The following is a 9,766-nucleotide window of genomic DNA, read 5'->3' as shown; positions in this document are numbered from 1 at the left end:
ATTTAAGCCTTCATGCATACATTAAGTTTAAAGGTTAAGCTGCAGCAGAGCCCCAAGCCTATCTGTCTCTGCTATTCAAGCTATTCTGAGTCCCAGAATGTGGCAAATTACACTGGTGTTCCTAAAATAATAAGCGTTTCTCCCCTTTGTTGCAGTCTGAGATGGAATTGACAGTGCAGACTAGAAGTGCTCAGAAAACCAAAATACTCACAGTCATAGATATATTTAGTGTTGATGAGTGATACAACTCCCCTGTTCTGGAGAAGAAGCCAGGTAGGCCTGCATCACAGTTCCTCACATGACTTCTCTGTCCTGTGGCAGAGGCTGATGCAGCTGGGGAGATGAGTGCAGCAGTCCTGGTTGGGCTGGGCCTGCTGTAAGCCCTCAAGCACTGCCACAGCAGCCATGCCTGCTACCTCTACTGGGCCTTCCTCTCAGTGGCCACAGCCCATTTACAGGATTGGACACAGAATGCCTGATTCTGATTGGTTCCCATTCCTACCTGACGATTGGCTGTCGCTGCCGCTCCGGCACTTAGAGGCTGCAGTTCTAGAAGGTTCTCTGCAGTGCCCTCAGGGCTGGTGGGCTGCAGGCTGCAGGCCCAGAGGGCTTTCTGCCCCTGTGAGTACCTGACCCAGGCTGTAGCTGCTTACTTTGCTGGTCAGAAAAAATGTCAAACAAAATGAAATAATCATGAAATTTTTGTATTTCAGGCCATGTTCAAGAAAAAAATGGAGCAGTACCTGATTTTGAAAGGTAGCAGTGACTAAGAAGGGAATTTTTATCCAAATAATATGCTAGTGTTCTTCTATTGGATTCAATGGGATTTAATACTGGTTCTGGAAATTATATACAGAATATTGGAGATTTGGTTTTCTGAAGTAGCCTAAGTAAGTTAGATGTTTTAAGTCCACTTCATGTAGCCTTAGGCTACATAGTGGCACACAGGAGTAATTGAACAGCTTCTATTTTAAAAAATGAACAAAAAACCAGGCTCCCTCTGGCTCCATCACAATTTTTGGAAAATTTGGCAGGTGAAGGAACTGAGGTTGCACTTGACTTCTAGCTGTCTGGCATAGTTTGTAATTTCACAGGACTTTGTTCAGAGTTTCTACTCCGTGTATCTGGCTAACACCCCACCCCCACCCACTTTGGTGTGATACATTGAAGTAAATTTTCATAAATGGGTAAATTCAAGTGGGGAAAAAAAAAAACAATCCTAAATATGCTGCATCTAAATATATACATGTGTTTTGCAAATCCACAGACCTTTTTCCTTTTAAACAGCGACACAGTTCACTATCAATTTGAAGTATCATTAGCAGCGGTAAAGAACAACTGGAGATGCTAATAACATTTTTTTCAGGACAGACAGGTAAGTTTTATAACAGCAATTAATATTTTATCAGCTATTTATTTTATAAATTGTATAAATGTTGTAAACGTTAGAACCTTATAAATCCTTTAGTCAGTGGTATTTCCAAGGATGAGCAGAGATTATCTGAAGTTAAATCTAGGGTGGTTTTTTTCATTCAAAATTTACACATTCACCCAGATGTGATGAAATTTATGTAAAGTCTGGGTTTTGTTACTGCGTTCTCTTGGTTGCCATCAATGGAAGCATATAATTGACTTTTGATTATGATTACACTAAAATAACTTTTTTTCTTTAAAATAAAACCCTTCTCCTTTTTATTCATCAGATCAAGCAAACATTAACCGCACTTGTCAATTATCAGACTTTGTAACACTGAAACTTGTCGTTCCAGCTGGACATAGTCAAATTAAAATTCAGAGAGTGGGAAATAATACCCAATGCTGCCAGTCAAGTAGGAATCCTTTCCTCTGTTCAGCAGGAGCTTCTAGGTCTTAAAGGATAAGACGTCTGTGGAATACTTTGGGATCTTTTTATGTATGAGGGAACACAAAGGCAAGATAGAGCTACTGCTGGAAAGCAATGAGGAGAAAATATTAATCTTAGCCCAAAACAAAGCTAGCGGACTTTGTTTGGAAAGCATATTTGAATATATAGCATATTGGAGCTTATGATAGGGAAAAATTATTATTATTCAAATGTTTCAATATGAATATAGCATGAAAATATTTTCAGTGATTTACCCAGAGTCACTGAAGCCATCAAGGCTACTCTTAACCTGGGGTGAGTTAAAGATATTTTTATTTCATTTCATTTATAATTGATACAAACCTGTCATACTGAGAAGTGATAGTGCACTGGAATTACAAACCCTTTCAAAACGTTGTCTGGCCCAGCAGTTGTACACACCTGCCAAACAATAGTGATAGCATAAGGGAAGAGTGACGACCTCTATATTTTGCTGTCAATTGCTATTTCTTGCTATCATGCATAATAAGGATTCATTTTCAAACGAGTGCTTATTTCAGGAAATTCTACCTAGGAACAAGTACTGAGCTCTGGAACTTGACGAAATGATACTTTGCTCATCTCTCATTGGGTGTTTTTCAGTAATGGATATGAAGCTTTCATGCTCATCTACACATGCCTGAAATGAATAATTTATTACACTAGTACAGACTTACACTGTGAACCTAAAATTCAACGAAGGTAATAGTCAAAGTCAGAGATGATAAACTGGGCCATAAAACATGTTCGTTCTTCTGCCGTCTTCATGAAATGATGTGATCTTGAATGGATATAATGCTCTCTTTCTTTTTCTCTGTAGAATATAGATTAATTAAAATAAATGAGGGACTTTTGTTCTCCATACTGGGAACACAAAAAGCATCTTAAGAACTTTATGTGGATCACTGGGAAATAAATTCTTTTAGATGTGTTAACAAAATATGTTGAATCATGAAGCATCTGTGCTACCTTCTAGCCTCTGACCTGGTCAGTCAATTGAATCTTCTCAAAGAGGAGAGTGAAATATGATTTATTCATAACCAAGAGCAAATGAGAGAAGATCTCTCATCTTATTGTAACATGAAACTCACTTTGTCTCTGGAGAAGAATCCTCAACTGTGTGTAAAGAACAACCTACAGCTGATGAGGTATCATTGCTGATTCTGTGATCAGAAAATTTAGGCTTTTTGTGGGTGCCTATTTGCCTCTGTAGTTATCCGGATCTTTCATTTGTAATCACGAATATTAATAATGGTTTGCTGCCTTTGTCCAACGTCAGTCTGTTAGGTGATTATGCCTTTGGCAGTGGCACTTCTAAACAAGAGATCCTCATTCCTCACGGTTGGGAAGTCACTGGATTACATAACTGTGCTATCCCAGTTAACCAGCAACTCAAAGATCTGGTTAAACTACTGTCTTGCAGATGCAAAAACAAGATATCGGACAGGCTGGGAGACATCAGAGCCTGGCCTGGCAGATTTTCAAATATCCACAAATAATTTCACATGAGAAGTGGATGCCCAGCACTTTGAAAACAGAATCAAAACCCAAGGCATAGGTCTCTGATTCTTTTAACTGTGAAATTACCTTTAAAATGGAAATTGATCATATAAGTTTTTTGTCACAATTATTCCCCTAAAATAATGGAGGAAAAATCAGAAGCCCCCAAATTTCTCTTGTAATACTCACGACTACAGATCATGACAATAATGCAAGAATCTTGGCCTGATGCCTTTCTATTGAGTTATGTTGATTATTCTCCTTAGAAAAAGTGACGATCAGTGACTTTTTTAAGGATGTGCAGGAAATCAGGGAGACAGCTGGGAATAGAAGTCCAGTAGTCCACTTCCTACTGAAAGGCCATTTTTCTGTCTTTAAACTGTAGTGTTCTTCATAATTTTTCTGCTCATGCTTGATATAAATCAAAGTCTTAACTTCAGCTTAAAGCTTTGTGTCTGGAAATTCTATAGCATCCAGTAAAAAATACCATATAAAATATATCATGAGATCATAAGACTTTGCCATTCACTGAGTTCTGATTTTTTTAAATTTCAAGAGTATTGATAATTCTATTGTAAATAACCTCTCATAGTTCAGGTCACTAGTGTAGACACAAGGTTTGGGGAAATTGAATAAGAAAAGCTAATAGAAGAAGAACACAGCTTTATCCTTTCTAGCTATGAAATCATTAACAATGAAATGTCCTTCCTTATAAAAGCTCTCATTTCTTTCCTAAGAAAAACATTGTTACAATTTTAAGTCTAAAATTTAATTTCCTATTTTTATTAAAAATAACTGTAGGTAGCAGGATAATAAACATTAGAATTTTAAGTAAGATTAAGATTTCTAGGTATTTTATAATTAAATGAATGCTTGTGAAATTAAATATATCGTAATGTTGAGCACATGCTAATACCTGAAAGCATCTTTGGGCTACTTTAGCATAATTAAACAGTGATAAAACCTCACTTCTTTTACCACTTCTCACACCATAAACTGTAAACAAAATGAAATATTGCAGTTATATGTGGAAGAGAGGAAAAGATTCTTACAATGTCAGAAGGAGGGCAGTTTTGTCTTTTTTCCTCAAGACTGAAGTGCAATATTTTCATTGTCCCTAATAACATTTCTTAGAATTGAGTATTTCACACCATGCAGTTATCTAGCATCAAGAAATTACAGAATATTAAAAAAAATCCAGAATAGAGTGCTCCGGAATTTGTCAGAAAGTATGGAAAAAAGACACATCTTTAAGATTTATTCTGACTAGACTATAATATCCCAGATGACTTCTATGAAAAAAAAATTCAAACAAGAAATTATTACTCCATTTTCACTCTTTATTAAAATTTCAAGTATGTCAGACCTGCAATCCTTGGGAGATGAAAGAATTGATACTGAAAACAGAGGAATTTCTGAGGAGAGACAGTTTTTGTTATAAGACAAATTTTAACAAACTTTGCCAGAGAGAAATAAAAAATTGTCTCTATACTTTCAGACCCTGGAGACACTGCCATTGATCCTATTTAATGGATTCTTTCTCCATCCCTCCCCCTTCCCCCTACCCCAACCTTTTTTTTTTGTTTCTATAAGGGCTGCAATGTAGTAAGTCGTCTGATTCAGATCATAAGAATGTGTCAGTGAATTACTGCATACATAATAGTACATAACATTAATCCCCCTGTTTTTATGAGGAGAAATCTTAGCAGATTTTTGCAGAAACACTGAGATTACCTAAGATGGTTGTAAATAGTCAGTTTCCTGGACTCTTCATCTCAGTTTAGTGGTTCGAGACTTCACTGTGATATGATAACGAGCATATGCATATGTAAGAATAAATAAATACATAAGTGGAGTAAAGTGATTGGCTTTGAGGGAGTAATTAGCTAAATAAGTATTTCTTGATACAGCCCTTTTGTTTAAATTCATGTAGACTGTTATTTATTTTTTGAATAAAATAACTAGCAAATTCTCAGTGGTAGAGGAATAGGACAACATGATTAAAACAAAATTTTCCACAGAAACAAAGAGAAAGTCTAGTGACACTTGACTATAGAAATCTGTGAACTAGTGATAATCTGAATTGAACTACAATTTAGATCAATTACATCCAGATGAATAATCTCAGGTCCATATAGCGTGGAACAGTGATTAAATCTGGCAGCATGAATCGCAATTGAGACAAACAAGAGTTGCCTCTTGGAAAGAAAGTTTTAGTTTTTATTCTACACTGAAATAAATAAAATGTCATAATCTCATGAGGTTTTTTAAAATCTCCTAATTCTTTAGTATCCTTCTATGTTGATGTGCACAACCAAGTTTACTTGATGAATCGTTGCTTCTTGAAGTCATTAATTCCAATTAATAAGGCTGTCTTCATGCCTATTTTTATCTCATATGGTCTAATCCACAGAAGAGATTGAATAACAATACATTTTTGAAGAGGGCTATTGTTGTTTTATTTTAAGATAAAATTATCTTTCTTTTCATTACATTATTAGTATTAATGATTTGCAGTATTTAGCTCTGCTGTGAGAGAATATGATTCGGTTCTCAATAATCTTAGTACTTTCAAGAACAAATAATTTCTATCAATCAGGGACCTTTACTCTTCACAGTACTCTTCACACAGCATTTTGCTCTTCATTTCTATGTTTGTTACCGCTAGGTTGTCCCACCCTGCTATAATTTCTGATATTCAATATTAGTTGCAATAATGAGTTTATTCAACAAATACAAAAGAAGATTACAGAGAGGGGTTCAGCTTTGGTGGGTTGCCAAGAAATCACAATGAACTATAGCAATGAACTTCCCCATTTGGCTGGGGAAGTAGATGTAGTATTTTACCTCTTTAAATGGAGAAGAATGACTAAGTTGAGAGGAATGTGTCAGCTTTTGTAATATCACTTTGGAGGCAGGTGGGGACACCTGAGGTCAGAACAAAATGTAACAACTGAACTCCATAAAAATAATACTGCAACAGTTTTCCTAACATTTCTATTCAACAGTTATGGATTAGTAGTTCCTACTGAATTGCATAACCTTTATCTTAAAGAAAGCATGACATTAATTAAAGTAAACCTTATCCTTCTTTCCTGTTTAATATCAGGTCATTCTGACCATTTTTTCCACTCTAATTCTCCTCCACCAGTATTACTACTTAATAGGTTTAACAATTATTTTTCCTGTTTTCTGGTAGCTTAGACTTATGCCCCTTAGTAACACTGTTCTAAAAACACTTCACCTAACATAACTTTAATCCTGTTTTATAAAACAGGATTCCCATATGCCTGAGAGCCTCTGCTGATGACTCCTTTGAAGACACAAAAAGTCATGAAGATTGTACCGCTACCCACAAACCTCTTTTTTATCTACTTTTCCTAATTGCCTGTGTTTTCAAAGCATAGGCAATTTTCTTACCTGATTTTCAGTGAGGAGAACATGGCATTATATTGGCATTTCCCCATGGTGAGGTGTTTTTTGCTGTTTGTACTCTTAACTGAAAAATCAGAAAATACTGTTAATTTTTTATTAAACTGTTAAGATGATTATGAATTGCTTTGCAATGAATATAAGATCTGATTAATTTAGAATGGATATTAAAATATTACATACAATCCTAAAGAACTTATTTAGAATAATTTTTCACATTAATTACCAAAAGAAACTAGTTCCATAAAAGGACTTTAATTTTTGCCAGAGACATGTGTCTTTATGTATTTTCCTTGATTGGAAATTTCAGCTTGGGTTTTGCTCAAACAACCTACTTGTAGGTTTCACAGAATAACTTCCTTCTCATCCAACTAGATTCAAAATGTTACATATCATTATATCCCTTCACTGCAAAAATAATTTTAAAAATGGAAAAACAGTTGTTGGAAAGCTCAGGCAAATATCCATCTGCCATTTCAAAACAGCAGGATTCTACTGGATAGAGCATATACAGGGACTCAGAAAAACTATTTAATTCATTCTGCAGTGAGTTTTTATGCCTTTATGTCTCTGTATGTTTTAATCCTTTTGTCTATGCCATTCATTTAATGAATTTTCTTTAACTCCTTATAGTACTCATCAGATAGTAATATATTAATTGAAAAATTAATTCTGGGAAGAAATACATGCTTGGTGACTATGAACATAATATAAACCTTGACTATTTTTTAGGAATCTCCTTAATAAAAGGAGATCTAGAGGAATACGAGGCAGGGGTGTTGTTTGTTTTGGTTTGGTTTTAATGTTTATAGTTTGAATTACCAGTTTAAGGAAAAAAACAAAACCAAACAAAGCACACAAAACTGAGGAACTCATCATAACCATGTGGAACTTCCACTGCTGGATGTTCATGAGGCTGCTGCTATTCTGCAGTTCCAGCATGCCATATCCTGTACTTGATGAGTTTTGCTGGAGGTCAGTAGGCTGCATCCAAGACCTTTGGCTGCAACCTCTCTGGTACAGTTTGATATATAGTCTTTTTGGTTTTTTTACACCTTCAGGAAGGTAGAACCTCATTCTGCAGCTGCCCTATGTCTTCAACATCACAAATGACTCCATGAGATACCTCAGTAACTTAAACATACCTTTTTCAAAGCTCTGGCCTGAGGCCACTTTATTTTCCTCTTCAAAAAACACCTGACACAGAAATCAGAGTTACCCTTCAAAAATTCCAACACTGCTTAGTTCTTAGCACAAGAAGTATAAAGGTTGGAAAAACAATAAAAGCACTTGTAGTCTTTTACTGCCAACTTTCCTTGCCACACCCCCTATCTTTTGTGGTAAATATGGAGCTTCTTTCTTTCCTATCTCCACAACCGGTGCTCTTCTTTTCTGTCCAAACTTCCTAAGTCCTTTTCTTGTTCCTGTGATTTTGGAATTACAATCAACATCTTCACTCTTTATGGATATGCGTATTTCTTCAAATCTCATTCTCACTGAGAAAAAAGTGTCATACAGTTTTAGTGTTGTGGGATTTTTTGTTTTTTCTCCATTTTTTGTTTGATTGTTTGTTTTTCGGGGTTTGGGGTTTTTTTGTTTTGTTTGTTGGGTTTTTTTCAGTTTTTTTTCCCTAGAAGCTGACTATGAGATTGGGTTAAATTATTCTGTTAAACACTTCATTGTCTGAAAAAGGTGAATATGATTCTTCTGGTCACTACACACAAAGTTAGTTTGCATTTCTTGGCACAATTTTAGATTGTAAAAATAAATCTTAAAAAAGTCAAAGTTACTTTCATTTTTAATTTTTCATGAATTTTTTTTTAAAGGATAAACTATTCCTTCCTTCCCTCAAATCTAGCAATCTCATACTCCAAAAACATTCTTCAAGCGAAGTTTCATTTAACTAAAAAAAATAAAATCGTTTTGTAAAAAAAAGAAAAATAAATGAATTATGTTTTAAAGTTTTTATGTATACTTCTCTTCCTTTTTCAAGAACATGAGGGTAAAAAAAAGCAATACTGATGGATATCACACAATGCAGTGTTCTGGCCCCTCTGTCTGGAGAAATGAGAAGAGGGTAAAATAATATAGGAAAAAAAATAGAAGTAGTGAACTCTGTTCATCTGCCTGTATCAAAAGCATTACCAGACTGGCTTTTTTCTCTCCCCTCGGTTCCCCTTCATGATGACTTTTCTTCTCATTAGTCCGTATTTTCTTTTTTTTATCTCATCTCTTTCACTTTTGTTTCTGCTAGAAGTCAGCAAGGGCAAAATTAGTTCCTATCACACTGTTCAGTCTGCTTGTTGGCTGCATCTCTTACTACATCCCATATCTGTTTTGCTGAATCTATCAGTTTTACGGGTATTTCTGTACTGCCATTTTGGCCTCGTCCATGTATTGCCCCTAGGCCCCAATGCACTACTGTTAATGTAGCTAGTACTTCTACTAATAATAATCCATATTACACACACACTAATTCATTATTGTGTTTCCTTTTGGAGTGAGTCAACTAGTTGCCAGTTTTGGAGAGAAAACCTAGGGATTTTTGACCTTTTTTATCAGCTCCTAACAGACGGTGTGGATACAGGATATGCCAGGATTGCACCCATGACAATCCTCCACCTTTTATCTCAGCAGGTCTGATTCCCTCAACCGTCCTCAAATGTAACACCTCAGGGCATATACTGTTATGTTAAAGCTATATGTAACTTCAGAAATTTTGTGACAGAGATGCATTTTCTATTTTTTGTTTATCTTCTTCCTGGTTCCTCTGCCTCCTGCTCTCTAGTTGCCTCAGACAGGCAGCCTTGTCATTCAAACATCCATCACCACCAAATAGGACTCAAATTTATTTGTTTTGGTTTGTTGCCTGTAACCTACCTTTGCTTATACAGTTTCCGGCAAATTCAAATCCTATCACTATCATAAACAATGACAATTAAAGAAGAGACT

General features: G+C 35.5%; 1 long non-coding RNA gene across 1 annotated transcript; it reads left to right on the top strand.

Moving 5' to 3' along the window:
• Positions 1–713: 713 nt before the first annotated feature.
• On the top strand, positions 714–6,930 carry LOC127019398 (uncharacterized). The gene is made up of 3 exons (XR_007766904.1): positions 714–756; positions 1,288–1,375; positions 6,660–6,930. It is a non-coding gene; the product is annotated as an uncharacterized LOC127019398 (long non-coding RNA).
• Positions 6,931–9,766: the final 2,836 nt, after the last annotated feature.

This window comes from Gymnogyps californianus, chromosome 8 (assembly GCF_018139145.2).
Source record: "Gymnogyps californianus isolate 813 chromosome 8, ASM1813914v2, whole genome shotgun sequence".
NCBI classification, from domain to species: Eukaryota; Metazoa; Chordata; class Aves; order Accipitriformes; family Cathartidae; genus Gymnogyps; species Gymnogyps californianus.
This window is presented reverse-complemented; position numbering and strand designations above follow the sequence as displayed.